This window comes from Balaenoptera physalus (assembly GCF_965194825.1).
Source record: "Balaenoptera physalus genome assembly, chromosome: X".
In the NCBI taxonomy this organism is placed as follows: domain Eukaryota; kingdom Metazoa; phylum Chordata; class Mammalia; order Artiodactyla; family Balaenopteridae; genus Balaenoptera; species Balaenoptera physalus.
The window spans coordinates 120,788,451-120,804,582 of NC_138903.1; the positions used below are offsets into that span (position 1 = coordinate 120,788,451).

General features: G+C 41.0%; 1 protein-coding gene across 5 annotated transcripts in view; it reads right to left on the reverse strand.

The window, feature by feature from the left end:
* FGF13 (fibroblast growth factor 13) overlaps positions 1-16,132 on the reverse strand; it is a 528,165-nt gene that overhangs the window by 350,608 nt on the left and 161,425 nt on the right. The window contains exon 1 of one of the 5 annotated variants that reach the window (XM_082445450.1): positions 481-602. The exons of the other annotated variants lie outside the window; for them this stretch is intronic. The gene's annotated coding sequence lies outside the window, so the exon portion shown is untranslated. Of the gene's footprint in view, positions 1-480; positions 603-16,132 lie in introns of those variants that run through there. 5 annotated transcript variants of the gene reach the window in all.

Genomic DNA, 16,132 nt, shown 5'->3' on the forward strand with positions numbered 1-16,132 from the left:
AGAGAAAATTCACTAGTGATTCTGTGGAATAATAGCACACCTGACCTACGAAATAGGGGAAGATTGGAGAATTCTATTGATTCTGACCTTTACTAATGCAACAGAAACACCCTGGCTTCACAAATATGTTTAAGCCGCCTGGGTGATGGAGCTCCAATTCTTATAATCCACTTTAAAAATCAAATAAAAGCCCAGATGCTGTCATATGCTTGACATTCTGCTGCTTCTCACAGCCACCCTCTGCTTGGAAGCTGGAAGGCCAGGCCTCCGGGGGTCTCTCCCAAATCTGCTCTTCCTTCCTTTCTCTGAGTTCCATGGGGTTTGATCGCCACAGGGTCTCTGCTTCTTCTTATCTACTACAGTGGCAATTTGCAGAATGTTCCACCAGTATTTTCAAACATCTTTTTGAGCCCCAGGATCGTGTAGGCATGTGTATGTGTGAAATCTAACCTGGAAGTCAAATATTTAAAAAATACATACATGTAGAACTTCTCTGGTTGAAGGCATCCCATCATCCCATCATCTCCTGTAAAACACCTTAGGTCTCTGGGGGCTCAGCTTGAAACCACGGCCTTGCAACAAGCATGGGTTTAGATGAGGGTTGATGCCCTGAAATTGAAGGCAGACTCAGATCCCGTGGCAGAATATATTAGCTCTAATAAAGGCAACTTTTTTATCATCTTTGGATGGGTTGGCCACTTTACTCTTCCCCACCTATTTGTCCCCTAACTCCTTGTGACATGGCTTCCTTTGGCCACCTCTCTACAGTAGAAAGTGTGCTGTTGAGTGAAAAGGACACTGGCCCTGGGTTCCATCTCCAGCTGCCTCCTTTCCTAGCTCTGCACAAGTCTCTTCAAATCTCCGACCCTCACTTTCCCTCTCTATGCACTGAAGGAAAGAACTCCTTCCTCAAGAGTTGCTGTTGAGTATTAAAGGAGGTGATGTTTGTGAACCTTCTAGTAGATCTGAAAAATACTATAGAAATAGAAGGTTATGCTATTCATTTCCCATCACTGCTGTAAAAAAAAAAAAAGACCATAAACTTAGCGTCTGAAAAAACACAAAATTCTTCTCTTGCAATTCTGGAGGTCAAAACTCCAAAATAGGTCTCATTGGGCTAAACTCCAGGCATCAGCAGGGCTGTGTTCCTTCTGGAAGTTCTAGGGGAGAATTCATTTCCTTGATTTTCCCAGCTTCTAAAGGCGGCCCGCATTCCTTGGCTCATGGCTGCACATCACTCTGACCTCCGCTTCAGTTTCCACATCGCCTTCTCTGAATTTCCTGGCCCCCCCCCATTTCCTTATAAAAATCCTTCTGATTACATTGGGCCCACCCAGACAACCTAGGATAATCTTCCCATCTCAAAATCTTTAACTTAATCACACCAGCAAAGTCCCTTTACCATGTAAGTTAATACATGCATATGTTCCTGGGTTATGTGGGAGACATGGGAGGGGGCACTATTCAGCCTAGCACAGATAGATGTTAGATACTTATCTTTCCAGATCTATGCTCCATCCCTCTCCATCGTGCTCTGTGCTCCAGAAGGCTGACCTCTAATGGACTACAATCAATTCCGTTCCCTTCCCCTCTGGATTCCAGTTGGGTTTGGCCAATAGGAGGCACTGGCAAGAGAGTGAATGAAGGGTGAGGGGTATGTGTCCCCACTGCCAGATTCCTTGGTGCTAGGCTACAGGTTGGTGGTCCCTGTGTTCCTCCACCAAAGACCACAGCTCTGTCCAAACAGCTGTTGCCCTCTCCAGGCTCTGCGACCACCCCCTGCCCCAGCTTCATCAGGACAGGGGGTGATAATAACTCCCAGCTGCTGTTTGCCCTGGACTGTGCCCCCTCCCTTGTTGGTTTCCTTTAGCCATTAACCCTAAACTCTGACCACAGCTTTGTAAATAGTCCCTTCATTAAATTATCCTCTAATTACTCCCTTGGGTGCATGGCTTGTCTCCTGCTGGAACCCTAACTGATAAAAATACCAAGAGTACTTTTAGAAAGCTTACCAGGATCACCTTCTATAAACCTTCTTGCCTGCCCTCAACCCCTGACCTCTCTAGAATATTTGATGCTGTCAACAGCCCTTCCTTACTTTTCTAAATACAGTATAGGTATATTCTTTCAAATAATCAGGACATTGGGCTTCTTTTAGCTCTTTGAACAGGCCAACCTCTTCCCACACCATTCTACATGCTGTTCCCTCTGGCGGTAATGCTTTTCCATTGCTAGTTCCTTCTCAGCATTGAGATCTCAGTTTAGATGTCATCTCTTAAAAGAAGTCCTCCCTGTTCCTTTGTTTTAAAAGTAAGCAACTATTGGTCACTACAATAGCACTGTTTTGTTTCCTTCATAACATTTTCACCATCTGGGCTTAATTAATTAATTAATTAGTTTGTCTCCAGGAGAGTAAGGGATGTCTATCTTGTTCTCCACTTGTGCCCAGGGCTAAGCACAAGACCTTACAAAACATGTTAGTGAACGAAGTCAGAAGAGCAGAAGAATATGTTGCTCACAGTGTCGTTAAAATTTTTATCTCACTTAATCCATAGAACAGTCATGTGGATAAGTAGATATTAAATTCCATTTGCAGAAAAGGAAGCCAATCCTCGGTGAAAGTAAGTAATTTGCTGGATGTTAATCAGCTAGTAAGCTTGGAACGGAGATTTGAAACCGGGCATCCTTTACTCCGTGGCTCTTTCTAGTAATAGCTAACGTTTCTTGAGCACTTACTTTGTGCCAGGCCTGTACAAAGTGCTTTACAGACATCCTCTCATTTTAATGCTCACAACAACCCAAGAAAGAGGTAATCATTATCCTTAATTAACAATGAAGAAACTGAGGCTCAGAGAGGTGAAATGACTAGCGGGAGGTCACACAGCTAGGAAGCAGTGGAGTTGAGGTGAGTCTAGTTGGGTCTGACAGCCTTTCCTTTGCACCAAGAAGTGCTAGCCCCCTTAGAACAGAGTTAGAAAACTTAACGCCTAGAATAAGGTAAGGCTTAACCTAGAAACGACTTATTCCATTATTTCCCAGACAGGATGAAAGAGGAAGTGCTAGGCTTATTCCTGGAAACAACAGCCTGCTGTAACCAGAGGAGGGGGAACGCAGAGAATTTCAACTCCTATTTCGCTTCTATATTCTCCATCAAAGGTAATGAGCTGACCATTGGAAAAGGCAACACAAAGGTAGTTTATTGGAGAAAGGAAGGGGCAGAGCCAAGTCAGGCAAGGAGGCTGGAAAAGCAGCCCTGGCTATCCTAAGGCATTTCAACTGAACTGGGAGAGAAGCTTCATGAAAGCAGGGATGTTGTTTTGTTCACCCTGGTATCCCTAGAACAGCAACTGTCACATCGCAGGCACTACATCCATGTTTTAGGAATGAATTAAGCGAGTCTCCTGACTCACTTAGATGACACCACAGGCACAGAGAGCACGTGTAGATTCAATTTCCGAGTGACCCTTTGTAATCTGAGGGAAGGAGGAGAATGTGAGCCATGTCCGAAGACTACGGATGGGCCACCAATTTTCCAAAAGGTTGACTATTTACATTTTCAAGCAAATTAAACTAGATCAATGGGATACTTTCCCAGAGCAGTTTGTTTAACAGGGTGGCTTGGGAGAACTTTTATGTGAGGAACCCCAGTGTTCACCATCATCTTTTGTTCTATTAATTAAGCATTTACTGTGTGTAGGGGCTGTACTAAGTGTTCCTAGTGCTGTATCTCATTTCATCCTCATAAAAGCCCTATAAGGCAAGTACTCTCATTATTCTCTTTTCACCAGTGAGGAAAGTGAGGCACAGGGAAGTTGAGTACCTTGTCCCGGTCTGACTCCAAAGCCCAGCCACAAAATAGCCCCATCTCATCACTGTAGTAAAGAAGCCTGCCAAGACAGTTAGAGACACTCTCCAGTCATATGGGTTAACTATGAGACTCAGAAAATAAGGAACTCAGTTCACTGAATCATTACTTATGTGCTGGGCTGGGAATTTAGAAATGGAAGGCAAGAGAGGTGTTCAGCAGCTAGGAAGAGAATGCAGATTAGATTGGCAACACCAAAGGACACTTAAGAACCAAATTCCTTGGAGGGGGTTAGGGGATGAGATGGGGAGATCAAGACTTGACTAAGAAAACAGAAGTTCAGACAACCTTCAGTAGACTAATACAATGTGTATGCTGACACAGCAAGGGTTTCTTTTAAATCTCCTATTATGTGAATTAGAATGGGCAGATCTATTTTCTATCATAACACATTTAAATGAATACAACAGCACTCTTGAGAGGATTAGCTAGGATTAGAACCTGCATACAAAAGCACTGATGCTCATATACTGTGAGCTGATTGGAACAAGAATTTCAATCTGAGTTTCTTCTGCAGGATGGACTTCTCCCACTGACACCTAAAATTATATTCTGGTTGACTTTCTTTTTTTTTATTAATTACAAGTATTCATCCATTTAACTCGCATATACTAAGCACCTAATGTATTTTCAGCACTGTGCTTGGCCACCTCTTAGCTTTGTTCTTCCAACTAAACCCTAGTATTTCAATAGAACTCAGTTGCTTGGATAACTTTGATCCTGTGTTCTAGTTCTAGTCATGGCTCCTAACTTTTTCAGGTGACTCTAATGGGTATTTTTGAATTATACTAATCACACCAACTTGGATTTTTAATTTAATGTGAAAGCAGGCATTTGAACAAAATGTTACTAACTGAACTCGGGTTCACTCGCCTGACGTGTAGCAAAGCCAATCTACTAACACTGAGTTTTGGTGAAGGAAAGTACAGTGTTTATTTGCAGGGCACCAAGGAAGGAGGACGGGCAGCTAAAGCTCAAAAGACCCAAACTCTCTGATGGCTTTCAGGGAAGGGTTTTTTTTTGTTTTATTTTGTTTTGTTTTAAAACACTGTTTTAATTAATTAATTTATTTATATTTTTGGCTGTGTTGGGTCTTCGTTTCTGTGCTAGGGCTTTCTCTAGTTGCGGCAAGCGGGGGCCACTCTTCATCGCGGTGCGCTGGCCTCTCACTATCGTGGCCTCTCCTGTTGCGGAGCACAGGCTCCAGACGCGCAGGCTCAGTAGTTGTGGCTCACGGGCCTAGCTGTTCCGCGGCATGTGGGATCTTCCCAGACCAGGGCTCGAACCCGTGTCCCCTGCATTAGCAGGCAGATTCTCAACCACTGCGCCACCAGGGAAGCCCCAGGGAAGGGTTTTTAAAGGCAACATTACGAGGAAGGGTCAGAGGGTGTGTGATCAGCTTGTGGATACTCTTCTGACTGGTTGGTGGTGAGGTAACAGGGTAATGTTTCAAGAATCTTAATCATCAACTTTCCAGTTCTAACCAGTCTGGGGTCTATGAGTTTGTGGTTAGCATGTAGTCATGTCCTCCACCTGGATGGGGGTTTTAGTTAATGCAGAAAGACTCAAAGATATTCATCAGATTGTTACCTACATCCCTTCAGGAGGAACTAGGAGTCCTGTGACTCTATTGTTCTGATCATTACTGCTTGAGTCCACTATCTGGAATGCTGGTAAGGCCAAACAAGAAGCAGGAAGCATGGAGGGGCTTGTACCTGAGAAGGTCACGCAGGGTCCTACTCCGTTTCAGTCCCCCTTTTCTTTGATATTTCTCAATCCTAAGAGGAACAGGGGCGGGACAAGAAAAGGAATAAAGTTTTGGATAGAGAAGTTAATCATAAACTCACCCAGGAACTCGATTTTAGGGGGATTTGGTTTCAAAAACATTACAATACTCAATGATTGTGGGTGAAAGAACAACCTGGAAAATTCACTAGTATGATTTGTGAAAATCTTATGATAGCAAACCACAAAAGCAGTTATTCTCTAGAAAGAAAATGATGCCCATTCTTCTGTCAAAAACACTCAAAAGGGTCTTCCCTGGTGGCGCAGTGGTTGGAAGTCTGCCTGCCAATGCGGGGGACACGGGTTCGAGCCCTGGTCTGGGAAGATCCCACATGCTGCGGAGCGACTGGGCCCGTGAGCCACAACTACTGAGCCTGCGCGTCTGGTGCCTGTGCTCCGCAACTGGAGAGGCCGCGACAGTGAGAGGCCCGCGCACCGCAATGAGGAGTGGCCCCGACTTGCTGCAACTAGAGAAAGCCCTCGCACAGAAACAAAGACCCAACACAGCCATAAATAAATAAATAAATAAATAAAAATTAAAAAAAAAAACCACTCAAAAATCGTTTACATGTTTAGTAGCCTGTCATGGAGAGGAAATGGCTTGAACATTCAAGCACATGAGTAAAACTGCTGACCTGTCAGAATATTCCATCATGGTATTTGACAATACTGGGCATTTAGCCATTAACTAGAAGAATGGGCATGTCTACATTACCTAAGAGTTTAAATGAAATTTACACAGAGTGATAAAGTAGGCATTCTTACCTGTGTCTATTTCCATTTCAAAAGCCTGAGCTATGCTCTCTCTATATAATAGTGCTGTTATTCTTATCAAGAGATGGATATTCTCTGTGGCCCACGCTAATGTGGTAACCAATCATGCAGAACATAGGTTTGGGTATGTGAGTCATTTGGACCATGAGTCATTCCAAGAATGGAGAACTGTGGTAGTATAATATCCCAGGCAGTGGTTTAGTGCAGTAGGTGAAGATATAATCAGCTCATTGTTGGTACCTGAACTTAGGAGTTTAGGGACAGATTCACATTTTACATGATGATGGTCAATTCTCAACTGTAAACTGAAAGTGACAAATATAAAGTAATTACTGCAGTGTAGCTTGCCTACTTATTAACATCCATTTAAGTAAAAATATTTGATTTTAATAATAAAGTACAGCTAATGATTCCTTTGGGTTTAATTTAAATATTATTTTTAAAAGACAGATGATCCACTGTAATTTATTCAATTTTGTACAGTGCTCATCTCAACTGAACTATATGTAATTTTTTAGACATGGCCCTTTAAATATTTTATGAACTGACATAATGTGAGCATGAGCTCACTTATCATTGAAAGACATCACCGTTATAATGTTAAATCTGTATTTCAGAGAATTAGATTTTTAAATGTATCATGGATTCTGATTAGCACCTTATTATTTCATTTTTAAAAGTCTACGTGCAGCTTTTAAAATCTGAGCCTATGGAGGACCAAAAATTTTCCTTGTTTCTGTACCCACAATGTTTATCACACTCCCTGGCACATTACTCCCTGGTCCTCAATCAGCTTGTGTTTAATACGTAGATGTCAGTTATTCCTCCCAGCTGTGAGTCATCTTTGGGTATGTGTGCTACATTTCCGCATGGGACATGTACATGTGAATGGACTTCAGCTGGAGTAATAGCCCTGGCTTCTACCCACCTGTGACTTACCCTACTACAGGGAAGAGGAGTAAGTTACCAAACTGGTAGTGCACATTCATTGGGCTACACTGCTCAGTCAGGGAGAGCTCGTTTATATTAAAAGGAGACAGATGTAGAAAACAGTTTGGTGTTTTCTCAACAAGTTAAACATAAAACTCCCATATTACCAGAGAAGAATCGAGAGCAGGTATTCAAATAAATACTTGAAAATGAAAGTTCATAGCAGCACTATTCACAATAGCCAAAAGGTGGAAATAACCCAAATCTCCATTAATGGATGAATGGATAACCAAACACGGTATATCCATACAATGGAATATTATTCACCCATAGAAAGGAATGAAGTAGTGATACATGGTACAACACAAGTGAACCCTTGAAAACATGCTCAGTGAAAGAAGCCATACACAGAGAGCCCCATAAGGTATGATTCCTGAAATTTCCAGAACAGGCAAATTCATATAAAAAAAATAGATTAGTGGATACTAGGGGTTTGCAGGAAGAGGGAATGAAGGGGTACAGCCTAGTGGATATGAGGTTTCCTTTTGGGGTGATAAAAATACTTCGGAACTAATGGAGGTGGTAATTGCATGACATTGTGAATTGTACACTTTAAAATGCTTTCAATGGTAAATTTTATGTCATGTATACTTTACCACAATTTTTTAAAAGTCCACAAGTACTGGGGATTCAGCCTTATCTGTCGCTTTCTGACCAGAATCAGCATCCTGGGTAAACGTAGCTGCACCTGTGGGCCTAACCTTTCCCTCAGGTTCGCTGTCCCAACGTCTGAACATGAAGGCAGTTAGGGGGTTGGGGGGGTAGGTACAACTGTCAGCAAACACTTCTCACTATAGATCTAACGCCAAATTCTCCCATCAGCTACCTTTATTGGTAATAATGTTGGCATTCTGTCTCCATCTGTCTGCCTTCTGAATTTTATCTCTCCACTGACTCTTAACTTGGAAAGAATGGAATGTTTTTTACTGGCATCCCCCACCTCTATCAGCAGAATTGAAAAACCAGACAAGTGTGGTTCCTGTGGCCTCGTCCGATTCAAGATTGAACAGTAGAGGATTAAAGATAGAGACAGGCCTATAAGCCCCCTCCACTACTGCCCATCCTCCCAGGTCTACAAAGGAAGGCTGAGTATCTGTTCGGAGAAAACAGCAATGAAGGAAACTTGTCTGCCCACAGGATACTAGGACAATGTAGATACAAGCCCTCATTCAGCATTCTCCTACTTCGGTCATTCAGGCCGCTCACGTATCCACTTCATGAGATCTGGGAGGCATGCCCACGATTGCCCTGTTGAGTCAGTGGTCAACATGGAATCAAGAGACTGGATTCCCTGGCTACTCAAAGTCCTCTTTGGACTATAACGCACATCATCGCTATGCCAACAATGTCTGGGTATATCTTCTTAATGATCTAAGAACCCATCTATGTCACCACCTATAACACATCTTCCCAAGTTCTGGATAGTGCTGGGTTTAACACTGATTTCAGAGCCCATCAGAAATGGGTTTCAGGGACTTCCCTGGTGGCACAGTGGTTAAGAATCCACCTGCCAATGCAGGGGACACGGGTTCAAGCCCTGGTCCGGGAAGATCCCACATGCCTCACAGAAACTAAGCCCGCGTGCCACAACTACTGAGGCCCGCACGCCTAGAGCCCGTGCTCCGCAACAAGAGAAGCCACCACAATGAGAAGCCTGCACACTGCAATGAAGACCCAACACAGCCAAAAATTAAAAATAAATAAAAATAAATAAATTAATTTAAAAAAAAAAGAACTGGGTTTCAAACGTCGGTTCTGCCATTGATGGGCTGCTTGACATCAAGCAAGTTAGTCAAACTCACAGAGCCTCAATTTCTTCACCTGTAAAATGGAGATACAGCATCCCCTTCCTCTAAGATTAGTTGGAGATTTGAATGAGAAAATGTATTCAAAGACCTTTGCACACTGCGTGCTTTGTGCATATTAGTTTTTATCCTCTGTAATGGGGGTCCTTTCCAATGTCCTTAAATAGGCGTTATTTACATTTCAAGGGCTTTTTAGCTTTAATGAAATAATTCATCTTTTTGGCTCGTTGTAACTTTTCTGACAAAACAGAAGTAACTAAAGTGAACATGATAGCATTCCCCTCCCTCATCCAATACCAGCCCCTGATGTGACCACCATCAAGAGTTTTGTGTTTGGGCTTCCCTGGTGGCGCAGTGGTTGAGAATCTGCCTGCTAATGCAGGGGACACGGGTTCGAGCCTGGTCTGGGAAGATCCCACATGCCGCGGAGCAACTAGGCCCGTGAGCCACAACTACTGAGCCTGCGCGTCTGGAGCCTGTGCTCCGCAACAAGAGAGGCCGCGATAGTGAGAGGCCCGCGCACCGCAATGAAGAGTGGCCCCCACTCACCGCAACTGGAGAAAGCCCTCGCACAGAAACGAAGACCCAACACAGCCAAAAATAAAAATAATAAATAAATAATAAATAAAAAATTTAAAAAAAAAGTTTTGTGTTTATCTTTCCACATAAACAAACAAAACTATATATCCCCATATTTAGGCTTGCTTTTTAACCAAATGCGATCATACTATACATGCAGCCGTAAAAGTAGCTCGTTTTATTTAATTGTATACAGTGACAGTCTTTCAAGTTTATAGATAACTAGATAGGTCTATAGAATTCTTCTTCTAGCGGCATAACACTCCAAAGTAGAGAACTGTAACAATTTATTCAACTATTCCCCTATGGAAGGCCATTCAGGTTCCTTCTAGTTTTTTAATACTCCAAGTGAATGTTTCAACAAATTTTCCTGTGAATATATGTTTATCGAGTGATCTTTCATCTATCAGATACATTCTAGAAATGGGATTGCGGGATCAAAGAGTATATGCATTTAAACGCTAATAAATGCTGCCACATTCATCTCTCAACGAGTTATAGTCATTTGCACCCGCACCAGGACATCAGGAGAGCACTCCTACCCCACACACTTGGCAAATGTCAATGTTATTGATCTGTTTTATTTGAACCAGTGTCAAATAAAATGACATCTCATTTTAACGTGCTGTTACCTGATGATCAGCAGAATTGAGAACCTGTGCAACTTTGTATTTTCCTGATGGATGTTCATTCAGGTTCCTTACAGTTTTTTAATACTCCAAATAAATGCTTCAACAAAACTGTACTTTCTCCTTTAAATTGCCTGTTTAAATCCTTTGTTCATGTATCCATTGGGTAGTTCCTTTTTGTTTTGAATGTAGGCGTATTTTGCGTATTAGCAATATCAAATATTTTCTGTCAGACACATGAAAATATCTTCTCCCAACTGATCATTTTTATGGAATAAAATCTGTAAAGTTTGTTTTTTCTTTAAAGAGTCTAGATCTGTGTCTTGCTTAAGGAGCATCACCCGAAAGTCATATACATATTCTCTTACACTGCTTTTTAATACTTTAGTAGTTTTCTCTTTACATTTCACCTTTAATACATCTACAATTTATCTTTGTATGTTGTGAAGAAGAGGTTCTATTTTTATTTTCTTCACCATATATTTAAAAACTTGTATGTAAGTCAAATCATGCTGTACACCTTAAACTCATATAGTGCTGTATGTCAATTATATCTCAATAAAGCTGGGATAAATACATAAATAAATAAATTTAAAAAGAAAAGGCTACAAATAGGAAGGAAATAAAATATTGTGAGATTCATAAAAGAAAAAAAGAAGTTAATGTCATTAAACATATATGATTACCAATATAACCACAAAAATTAAAAGGCTATTGCAAGACAGTCCCTCAAAAGGTTAGTCAGAGTTGCCATATGATCTCGCAATTTCTCTCCAAGTATCTACCCAAGCGGGATGAGAACGTATGTCCACACAAAAATTTGTACACAGCAGCATTATTCATAGTCACGCCAAAGCGGAAACAACCCAAATGTCCATCAACTACTGAACAGATAATGTGATATATCCATAAAATGGAATATTATTTTAGTCATAAAAAGGACTAAAGTACTGATACATGCTACAATGTGGATAAACCTTGAAAACATTATGCTAAGTGAAAGAAGTCAGTCACAAAAAATTATATAATTCCATTTATAAGAAATGTCCAGAATATACAAATCGGTAAGAGATACAAAGTAAAGTAGTGGTTATCTAAGTCTGGAGGGGTGCAGGTTGGGAAGAAATGAGGAGTAACTGCTAATGGGTATGGGGCTTCTTTATGGGATGATGAAAATGTTCTAAACTTGACGGTGGTGATGGTAAGCACAACTATCTAAATATACTTAAAACCACTGAACTGGGACTTGAGGACACGGGGAAGGGGAAGGGGAAGCTGGGACGAAGTGAGAGAGTGGCATGGACATATATACACTGCCAAATGTAAAACAGATAGCTAGTGGGAAGCAGCCGCATAGCACAGGGAGATCAGCTCGGTGCTTTGTGACCACCTAGAAGGGTGGGATAGGGAGGGTGGGAGGGAGACGCAAGAGCTAGGGGATATGGGGATATATGTATACGTATAGCTGATTCACTTTGTTATACAGCAGAAACTAACACACCATTGTAAAGCAAATATACTCCAACAAAGATGTTAAAAATAAATAAATAAATAAATAAATTTTAAAAAGAGGAAAAAAGCAAACCACTGAACTGTATACATTTTTTTTGCATTTTAAAAAACATTTTATATTGGAGCATATTTGATTAACAATGTTGTGCTAGTTTCAGGTGTACAGCAAAGGAACTGTATATCTTAAATGGGTGAATAGTATGGTATGTAAATTTTATCCCCCTAATAATAAAAATTAAAGAGATTTTTTTTAAATAAAAATTTAAAAAGCCAGTCTTTCCCTACTGACTTCAGTAACTCCTTTAGCATTAGCAGGTTCCCATATATACTTACATCTATATTTTCTACTCTGTTCTGTTCATTTGTTTGTCCAATTTGGATCAATATCATACTGATTTGTTTATAATCAAATTCATAGCTGACAGGAGAACTTTCCCCTCACACTTCTTTTCCTCCAAGACGTCCTTATCAATGCTAGCATGTTTATTCTTCCACATGAATTTCAGAATCATGATCTCAAGTTTAAAAAAATATCCTAAGTATTTAAGATAATAATTCTTGCCATGCAGGGGCATGGTATGTCTCTCACTTTGAACAGGTCTTGTATTCTGCCATTATATAAAACGTTATTGCTTTTCACATAGGTTGTATCTTTATAATTAATTTTATTCCTGGGTGATTTTTTTAGTTACATATTATTGTGAATGGAATTTTGTCTTATTTCTGGCTAGCTAGTGCTATTATAAATAAAATCAATTGATTTTTTATATTTATTTTGCATCAAGCCACTTAATCAAATTCTTATTCATTCTCAAGATTTTACAGTTGAATCTTCTGGTTTTCATAGATATATGCTGATATTGTATTCAAATAATGACAATTTAGTCACTTTTCCTTTTTATAAAACTAATTTCTTTTCCATGACATCTAATATTATGATTACCTTTAAAACAATGTTGAATAGTACTGATGATGTGGGAATCCCTGTCTTGTTCCTAATTTTTTGGAAATGCCATTTGTATTTCTCCATTTATTAGGATGTTTACTATTGGTTTGTAGTAAATATACTACATCATGTTAATCAAGTAGCTTTCTATTCCTATTATACTTAAAACTGAACATTCATTCCTGATTTTTAAATCTCTAAAAGTACTTTCCTTTTTTTTATCTACTGATGATATGGCTTTTTTGCTTCAAATGTGTCACACTGATAGATTTCCAATTGTTGAACCAGCCTTGCATTCCTGGAATAAACCCAACTTAATAAAGTGTTTCTGTCGCTCATCCCTTCCATCTCTCCCTCTTCTCTACCCACCTGCCAACCTGAGTCCCTGGAGACGAATGAGTTCATGGGAACCTATTTGTTCAGGAGTGTCAAAAAACCGGCTTGTGGGCTGCCCCTGCCCTTTCTAGTCTCTACCCTGGTAGGGTGTCTCTGCTCTGCAGTTCTTGGCTTTTTTGGGCTGGAAGCTCGCCATGAGTCACAATGGCAGCTGGGTCTCAGAGGGAAGCTTGTCTGAGTTTGTTGTCTGCCTAGGCAGATGTTATTTCTATCTTGCTGACTAAATGACTTCTCAATTCAGCCATACATGGCACAGATGGCAGTAAGTTCTGGAATCCCATGGCATTCCTTCTGATTTTGGGGATCAGTGCATTTGTGTAATGGGTAGTCAGGAGAACAATCTGATCTACCTTTGCTATAAGATTGGCATGAACATTTGGGAGGGATCTAAATCTTTACCTGTCACGTTCAAAGCCCAATCAATTAAAATTTTCCTCACCCTTGACTTAAATGAAAATGTTGAACAATGCATAGCGGTATATCTTCACCACATTTTGCTTTTCTAGAGCAGCCCCTCCCAATTTACAGCTCAGACCCCCTTCTCTCACGCGTTGAATATGATGTGCATAGCCAATCCTATGGGCAGTGTGCTAGGCCCCAGGAATCCCACATGAGTCAAAACCCTGCTCTCAAAGCAGTCGTTTTCGTTAAGGAATGAACGAATCAACATGATATAGTAAGATAAGATGTGACAAAAGAAGGGACGTACAGGACCCATGTCCTTCAAGTCTTCCCCCCAACCTCCATCTTGGATTCAATAATTGATTTTCTTTCATGTCTTAAACAAGAGCCTCGCCTAGAGTGATAATCCCGCAAAACATTACCTTACAAAATGCAATAACATACTAACAAGAGCAGCTCATAATCTCTGCATCCCAGCAGCGCCTACCACAGAACCTGGCTCTGTAGCAGCAAGCGCCCTGTCCGTGTTTTGGATTGCATGAACGCATGGATGCAGTCAAATATCAAAAGCACTAGAGCCTACAGAGAAATAGGGTGAAGCAAAAATGAAGGAATGAAGAGGTAAATAGATAAACAGGCTGAAACTAAATGAAGAAATGCACATAAAAGCATCACTAGTGCCACAAAGTTCTCTCCCCCACGTAAAATGACATTAATAGCACCACTGTCACTCAGAGGGAGGACACTACGTTTTAAACTAGAATGTGCAATACGCCTCCAGTTTATTTTCTTGGAGATGCTGGGTGTATCCTGACAAAATCTAGATTTCTGCTTTCGTGCATGTGGTTTGTAGTCACTCGGAAATAGAAACGCTCCAAAGAACCACTTTCAGTTACAGTGAATTCAGACTGCCTGAAATAACTCTATGCCTAAAATAAATCAGCCTTTACTATATGTCTATAAAAAATTGACCAACACTCATACACACGCCTCGTCTCTGGCTCTTCCCCATGACATCTTCTATATAAGTGTGAGAAGCACTGCCCCAAATTCAAATTGTTCACTGTCTGCTTCAATAAACTTTCTGCTGCTTAGCATAGCTGGGGAATGGCACATATGGATTAATCCAACATCCTAGTTACTGGAGACCCACCAAATATACTTAGAGCCCTATTAAATATACTACGCGTAGATAGAAATGTGCAAGAGTAAGACGACATTAAGTCAAATTCGACCTTTCTGTGATGATCCTGAATCATCACAGAATCCAATAATCCAGGTGTAAGATGTACCTGGGTAGTACACTGGGCAAATCTATTACCACTGTCATTCCAGGCCAAGGGCTGGCTAACATATCAGTAATTTTTTTATTTTTTGTGTGTGTGGGGGAGGTCTGCGCGGTTTGTGGGATCTTAGTTCCCTGACCAGGGGTTGAGCCACGCCCCCTGCAGTGGAAGCGCGGAGTCTTAACCGCTGGACCGCCAGGGAAGTCCCCACATATCAGTAATTTTTAAATGTCACAGATATCCACTTTGACTACTCAGATATGACAGAACCTTAGAACCGAAAACCCCTGAGGATCACTTAGCCTAGTGGATAACAGTTTCACTCGGGGCTTGGAATGGAACCCTTTACTCAGATGCAACCCTGAGAAGAGCCCCTTTGTATACATGGAACTTGGGATTCCGGACCGAGGTCTCAGAACGCCTCCTTCAGTGATCTGAGGCACCTCTGTGGAACCCTATGAATCTGCAGAATGCAGTTTACAATTAAGAGTTTTCCCTGGATAGGGCATTTTCAGATGAGAGAACTGAAGCTCACAACGTCAAGGTGACTTGTTCAGGTCCCACACTAAAACAGTGACTGATCTGGAGTGAGAAGCCAGGTCTCCCGACTCCCGGTCAGGGGCATTTTCCAGCCCTAGCAGTCTTCCTGGGAGTTTCTCCTGCTCTGTATTTGCTCTAGAAAATAGAAGTTAGCCCTGGTTTCTGAGAGTTCCAGGTTAAGCACATGACTGATTTCACCGCCATTCTGAAAGTCTTCCTAGCTAAAACAAAACTACATTTTTTGCTTGTTTTAGGCCATTAATCCAACAATGAGGTATCCCAGATCCAGGAGCTAGTATAAATTACAAGTCCCTGAAGCTTTATTTCTAACATTTACTTAGATAGGAGGAGTTGCTTTAGCTCATCCATCTGTTCATATCTTTTTTTAAAATAAATTTATTTATTTTATTTATTTATTTTTGGCTGCATAAATATAAATAAATAAAATAATTTATTTATTCTATTTATTTATATTTGTCTGTTGTGCACGGGCTTTCTCTAGTTGCGGCGAGCAGGGGCTACTCTTCGTTGTGGTGCGCAGGCTTCTCATTGCGGTGGCTTCTCTTGTTGCGGAGCACGGGCTCCAGGCGTGCGGGCTTCAGTAGTTGCGGCTCGTGGGCTCA